This window comes from Amphiprion ocellaris, chromosome 14, assembly GCF_022539595.1.
Source record: "Amphiprion ocellaris isolate individual 3 ecotype Okinawa chromosome 14, ASM2253959v1, whole genome shotgun sequence".
In the NCBI taxonomy this organism is placed as follows: Eukaryota; Metazoa; Chordata; class Actinopteri; family Pomacentridae; genus Amphiprion; species Amphiprion ocellaris.
The window spans coordinates 32,045,112-32,052,309 of NC_072779.1; positions in this window are offsets into that span (position 1 = coordinate 32,045,112).

Sequence of the window (7,198 nt, forward strand, 5' to 3'; positions counted from 1 at the left end):
AAAAAAAGACAGGAAAACATTAGAAACAGACAACAAAAACATGAAAAGAGATGATAAAACATTGGAAAAAGTGAATAAAATTCCAAAAAGCAACAATTAAACATTATACAAGGACAATAAAACATCATAAAAAGACTGCAAAACATTATAAAAAGATGATAAAATATTGTAAAAGGACAACAAAACATGATGAAAGGACAATGAAAGGACAAAACATAAAAGGACAATAAAACATAATAAAAGGACAATAAAATTATAAAAGGACAATAAAACATAATAAAAGCACAATAAAGCATTATAAAGAGACAATAAAAGGCGATAAAGGACACAGATGTCCTGTGGTGTTTTTCTGGGCAGCAGCAGCTCCAGGCGTTTAATTGGAGCCATAAACAAAGTTAACCGAGTTAACCGAGATTTTTATTGATCAGGCCGATCAATAAAGCAGCCGATGTGGACCAGAGAGGACAAACATCATTTCTGCTTCAGTATGGGAGGATTTTACAGAAGGAAAGACATTTAAATCTGGAAAATACGAGCCTCTGCTGACTGATTATTTGAGATTAGTCAGAACGATGTTGAAACAGGAAGCAGGAAGTTGATGTAAAACTCTTTTACCTCCAAACCGGTTCCACAAAGACCCTCTGAGGTTCTTTTCTTTCAGCCGGCGTCACAAACTGGAGTCTGGCAGAAACAGAAAAGCTTCACGTAGAGCCGTAAAGTTCTGGATGGAGAAAAGATGGAGACAAAACACTGCTGTTCTCAGATCTGCAATAGAAAGGTTCTCCATCTTAAAGAACAATGATGGAAAATAACAAACGATCTTCATGATTTCACAGAATTTTATCATGAAAATGTTAATATAACTACAAAAACAGAAGGTGAAATTACATAAAAACTGACCATTCTGAAAAAATGTTATTTAAAGAAATGACTGAATTCAACTGAAAACACTAAAAACGACTGTAAACTGTCTGAAAACAACAAATACAGTGACAATAAACAACAGAAAATAAATGGAAGTATGACTGAAAAGGACAGAAAATAGTACAGCGACTGAAAACGACTGAAGACAGCAACTGGAAATGTCTGAAAAAAGGGGCTGAAAACAGTGAGTGAAAATGACTAAAAACAACTGAAAATGACTAAAAACAACTGAAAATGACTAAAAACAGTAAGTGAAAATGGCTAAAAACTGACTGAAAATGACTAAAAACAGTGACTGAAAATGACTAAAAACAACTGAAAATGACTAAAAGCAGTGACTGAAAATGACAAAAAATGACTGAAAATGACTAAAAATTACTGAAATTGACTAAAAGCAGTGGCTGAAAATGACAAAAAAATGACTGAAAACAACTAAAAATGAATGAAAATGACTATAAACGACTGAAAATGACTACAAACAGCGACTGAAAATTACTAAAAACAACTAAAAATGACTGAAAATTACTAAAACCGCCTAAAAAGGACTGAAAATGACTAAAAATAACTGAAAATGACTAAAAACGACTGAAAATGACTAAAAATAACTGAAAATGACTAAAAACGACTGAAAATGACTAAAAATAACTGAAAATGACTAAAAACGACTGAAAATGACTAAAAATGACTGAAAGTGGCTAGAAATTAATGAAAATGACTAAAAACACCAACTGAAATTACTAAACGACTAAAAATGAAAATTACTAAAAACGCCTAAAATTGACTGAAAATAATTAAAAATGACTAAAATGTCATTTTCAGTCACTTTTTTGATTGTTTTCATTTGTTTTCATTTCATTCACTGTCTTTAGATGTTTTAGTCACTGTTTCTAGTCATTTTTAGTCACCATTTACAGTCATTTTCAGTTGGTGTTTTCAGCTGTTTTAGTCCTTTTTGATCACTGTTTTTATTTGCTTTCAGTCACTGTTTTGAGTCATTTTTCAGTAATTTCCAGGTGTTTTCAGGCACTGCATTCAGTTGATTTCAGTCGATTTACAGTTGGTTTTAGTCACAGATTTTAGTCATTTTTAGCTGTTTGTAGTCATTTTCAGTCACCATTTTCACTTGTATTCTGTTGCTCTATTTAGTTGTTTTTAGTTTTTAGTATTTTTGCCACAGTTTGCAGTCATTTTCAGTTGTTATTTTCAGTCATTTTCAGTCACTATAATTCGCTGTTCTGAGTCTGTTTTCAGTCATTTTTAATCGTTTTTAGCTGTTTTCACTTGTTTTTAGTCACTGTTTTAATTCATTTTTAGTTGCAGTGTTCAGTATCTGTTTCAACTAATATTCAGTGGCTTTATTCAGCTGTTTTCACTTCCTTTTTCTGTCGTTTTCAGTTAGTGTTTTTAGTCATTTTCAGCTGTTTTCAGTTCCTTTTTCTGTCCTTTTCAGTGGCTTTATTTAGCTGCTTCCAATCACTTTTTCTGTCGTTCTGATTTGCTGTTTTTAGTCATTTTCTGTCATTGTTTTTAGTTGTTTTCAGCTGTTTTCCGTAACCTTTTAAAGTCATTTTCAGTGGCTTTATTTAGCTGCTTCCAGTCACTTTTTCTGTCGTTTTGATTTGCTGTTTTCAGCCGTTTTCAGCTGCTATCTCAGCTTCACCACTGATATCTTGCTGCATCGCTACACCTCAGTCGTTTTAATTTGATCTGAAATGTTGCTGAGTTCAGCTGCAGACTGAAGTCGGTCGGTTGTGTTTCGGTTCTGGGTTTCCTTCTCTGTGATTTATTGAGGTCCGTGACTCGAGGCTGTACTTCCCGTCTGTAAACCTCCCTCTGAAATGATGTCATTCTCCTGCAACCAAACACTCAGCATGATCTCATCCCCCAACACAAAGGGAGCAGAAAAATTCACCCACTGCTTTATAAAAAGGCGTTTCAGAGCAGGAACTTTATTTGGCGGCCTGACGTGGTGGATTCCTGCTCGCTGGTTTGATTGGTGTTATTTGTCCTGTTTGCCAGGATGAAGTGTCTGCCGTCCCGTGGGAAATCCGACTGCAGGGGGAGTGATGGATGGAAATTTAAGAGCAGGCTGCTAAACTTTGAGCTGAACACAAAGAGAGGCCTGAGAAATGTGTGTTTTAGTCCTTTATTAAGATTAACGATGCTTAATTAGAACCCAGGTTTCATTTTCAGAGATCCGTTCATTGGTTTTGTCTGTTATAATGACAGAAATTTAACATTTCAGGCAGTTTACAGTCATTTTTAACTGCTGTTTTCAGTTATTTTCAGTCACTGTTGGCCATTCTCAGTGACTCTTTTCAGTTGTTTTAATTCATTGTATGTAGTTACCTTTTTCAGATGTTTGAGGTCATTTTCAGTCACTATATTTACTTGTTTACAGGCAATTTACAGTCATTTTCAGTGACTGTTTCCAGTTGTTTACAGGCAATTTACAGTCGTTTTCAGTGACTGTTTCCAGTTGTTTTCAGGCAGTTTAGTCACTTTTGTTTACTGTTTTCTGTTGTTTTCAGCAGTTTTTAGTCACTTTTTCAGTTGTTTTCTATTGCTATATTGGCTTGTTTTCAGGCAGTTTGCAATCATTTTCAGTGACTGTTTCTAGTCACTTTTTTCAGTTGTTTTTTGTTGCTGTATATAATTGTTGACAGTCATTTTCAGTCACTTTTTTCAATCGTTTTCAGTCACTATGGTTTTTTTCAGTCATTTTCAGTCACTATAATTACTTGTTTTCAGGCAGTTTAAGTCATTTTCAATGACAGTTTTTAGTTGCTGTTTACAGTTGTTTTCTGTTGCTGGATTTAGTTGTTTACAGTTGTTTTCTGTTGCTGGATTTAGTTGTTTACAGGTGGTTTCAATCGCTGTTTTTAGGCGTTCTCAGTCGCTATGCTTTTTGGCTTTTTGTAGTTTTTAGTCACTGTTTTCAGTCATTGTTTTTAATTGTCTTAAGTCAATTTACAGTCATTTTCAGTTGATGTTTTGATTTATTTTCAGTCACAGTTGGTCATTCCAAGTGACTGTTTTCAGTTGTTTTAATTCATTGTTTTTAGTCGCTGTTTTCAGTTGTTTTCTGTTGCTGCATTTAGTTTCTAGGCATTTTTGATCACTGTTTTCAGACTCTTTCAATCACTATATTTAGCTGTTGCCAGGCAGTTTATGGTCATTTTCAGTGAATGTTTTCAGCTGTTTTCAATCACTGTGCTTTTTTTCAGTCATTGTTAGTTCGCAGTTGATTTCTGTTACTATATTTAGTTGTTTTCAGTCATTTTCACTCACTGTTTCAGTCACTTTTTTCTGCAATTTCCAGTCGCTGTTTTCACTTGTTTCCAGTCACTCTGCTTTTTTTTTTAGTTCGTTTTTAGTTGCTGGTTTCTGCTGCTGTATTGAGTTGTTTTCAGACATTTTCAGTCCCTGTTTTTTAGTGATTTTTCAATCAGTTACTCATTTTCAGTTTCTGTTTTTATCAGTTTGAATTCACTGTTTTTACTTGCTTTTTTCAGAAATTTTTCAGTCACTGTTTTCAGTAATTTATAACTAATATCCAATTAATTAATTTGCTTGTTAATCATTGAAAAAAACTGATCAAAACTGAAAATAGCGTCCACATTAAAATCTATGTTTAGATAGATTTAGAACAGTAATTCAGTTTTTTTACAACATGTGACTCTAAAATTACACAGTTTCATTGTATTTAAATCTGCTTAAAATCTGATTATTTCACAATTATCTGCCATTATTTTAATGGAAACACTGCTGCTTTTTTAACATACTTTTTCTTGCACACTTGTTCACAGATTTTCATAGTTTTTTTTGTTTGTTTGTTTTTACTTGTAATAAATACACATGAAATCCTGGTTTTGTTGAAAGGTTTTGTTGAGCTGGTTTAATTGAAATAATAGTTTGAATAACTCTTATAATAATTGTTCTGATCATAAAACCTCTTTGTGAATACGGCGGTGATGGGACTTGAAGAGAGTTGGTCTAAATATAAATGTGAGGCAGCTGGACCTCGGTGGAGCAGCAGAATGAAAGCAGATGCTCACGGATGACGGACGTTTGTGTGGGAGGCAGCTACATGTGGAGAACAGAAGAGGTGGAATCAGTGTGTTTTACATGGTTGACATGTGTTGTAACTCCGTTTCCTTTCATTCCTGGTGCTCCTATCTCTGAGAGGATGAACTTTATGGTTCGTATTATACAGAACACAGTAAATATATGAGCTAAAGTCCTCTTGTTCTTACATTTCCCTGCAGTTCTGTGTTTTGAAACTCAACTCAGCTCCTAGTGAAACTTCAAAACATCAGCGGGGAGCAAAAGGTAAATTCTAGGACTTTGGTTAAATAAACTTGCGATATCTTTTCTGATCAGCAAAATCTATGAAACCAGCATGTGTTCAGCCAGCAGTCAGAAAAGCCTCATGGTTCCATCTGAAGATGGAAACCTCTAAAGATCCTTGAAACATCTCGTTTTAAAAAGCCTAGTTTAACTCAGGACTGAAATACACGTTTGAATTCTGTTATAAACTGCAACCTGAAACAATTTTAGATCCACTCCAGGTGTCACAATCTGAAGAAAAGCTTGTTTAGCAAGACTTTTTCTACGGCTAAACACTCAATAACCAGGATATAACATATTAACAATACCAACATTTTAAAAAACAGGATATTAACATACAGAAGTGTCAATAGCCTAGATATTATTGTTATAAAATGTTAGAAACCTGGATATTAATATAGTGTAGATAGTAATGTACAAGAAGGTCAATAGCCTGGATATTAATATTCCAAAATGTTAAAAACCTGGATGTTAACATAAAGAAATATCAATAACCTGGAAATTAATGTTCTACAGTGTCAAAAAGCTAGATATTAATATGCCAAACTGACAATAACTTGGATATTATTGTACAAAAGTCAAAAACAGCTGAGTATTGTTGTACAAAACAGTCAAAAACCTGGATACTAATGTACAGAATTGTACTGGTACTGGATTTTAGTATTTTTTAAGGTGTCAAAACCATAGATATTTACCAACCCAACAGTCAACAACCTGGATATTAATGTATAAATGTCAATAACTTCGGTATTAGCAAGCAAAAGTGTCAAAAACTTGGATATTAATGTTCCATTAACCTTAATATTTACTGAGAAAGTTGTCAAAATATAGATATGTACAAACCAAACAGGCAATAGCCTTGGTATTGGCAAACAAAAGTGTCAAAAAGCCTGGACAATAATGCTCCAAAGTACCAATAACCTGAATATTTATTGACCAGGGTGTCAAAAACCTGGATATTGATATTTCAATGTGTCAAAAATGGAGATATTTACTGACCAAACAGTCAATAACCTGGATATTACTGCTTAAAAGTGCCAGAAACCAGTTTGGTATGAAGATGTGTTCAGGGTTGGTTTTTGGTGCAGCAGGATAATGAACATTTTCATCAGTTTCTGAAAGCTTCAATACATCAATCAATAGAGTCCTATCAGTAACTAAAAGGCGTAGCCAAGCAGTCGGGGTGAATGCACTGACAAGAAGGCAACGTTTGCCATCAAAACAGAAAGTGAAGCTCTTCTTCCGCCTCAGACAGCAGGAAGACGCAGCGAGTTCTGGAAAGCCGTCATCTAGTCCTGAGGAGCTGTAATTACCGACTGGAGGACGAAGGCCCAGCAGAGACGCTGCCACCTGCTTCATCCTGCCTCATCCTGCCTCATCCTGCCTCATCCACCCTCCAATTACCCAACTCAGCTGGAAGCTCAGACGCTCGGCCTCCAGGTGCGACTTTGTGCTCCTGATGGTTCAGGAACACTTTGGAAGGGAGGTCATCAGGATGTACGACCACGATTAGCGCCGGAGAGATGTCGCACCGGGCTAAGGAGCAAGACGACGGCTTCAGGCATCAATAGCAATGAACTAAAGTACCAACTACGTGGAAATTTACGTGCAAAGCTCTGAATAACCTGGACATTAATGTTCATAAGTATTCATAACCTAAGTATTAGTGTACAGAAGTGTCAATAACCTGGATGCCAGTGAGCAAAAGTAACAGTATCCTGGAAACTAAGGTACAAACTGTCAATAACTTGGATATTAATGTACAGAAGTATCAATTACCTGGATATTAATGTTCGTAAGCATTCATAACCTGGATAGTAACATACAAAAGTGTCAAAAAGCTGGATGTTTATGTACAAAACTGACAACAACCCGGATACCACTAAGCAAAAGTACCAATAACCTGGAGATTAACGTGCAAAAT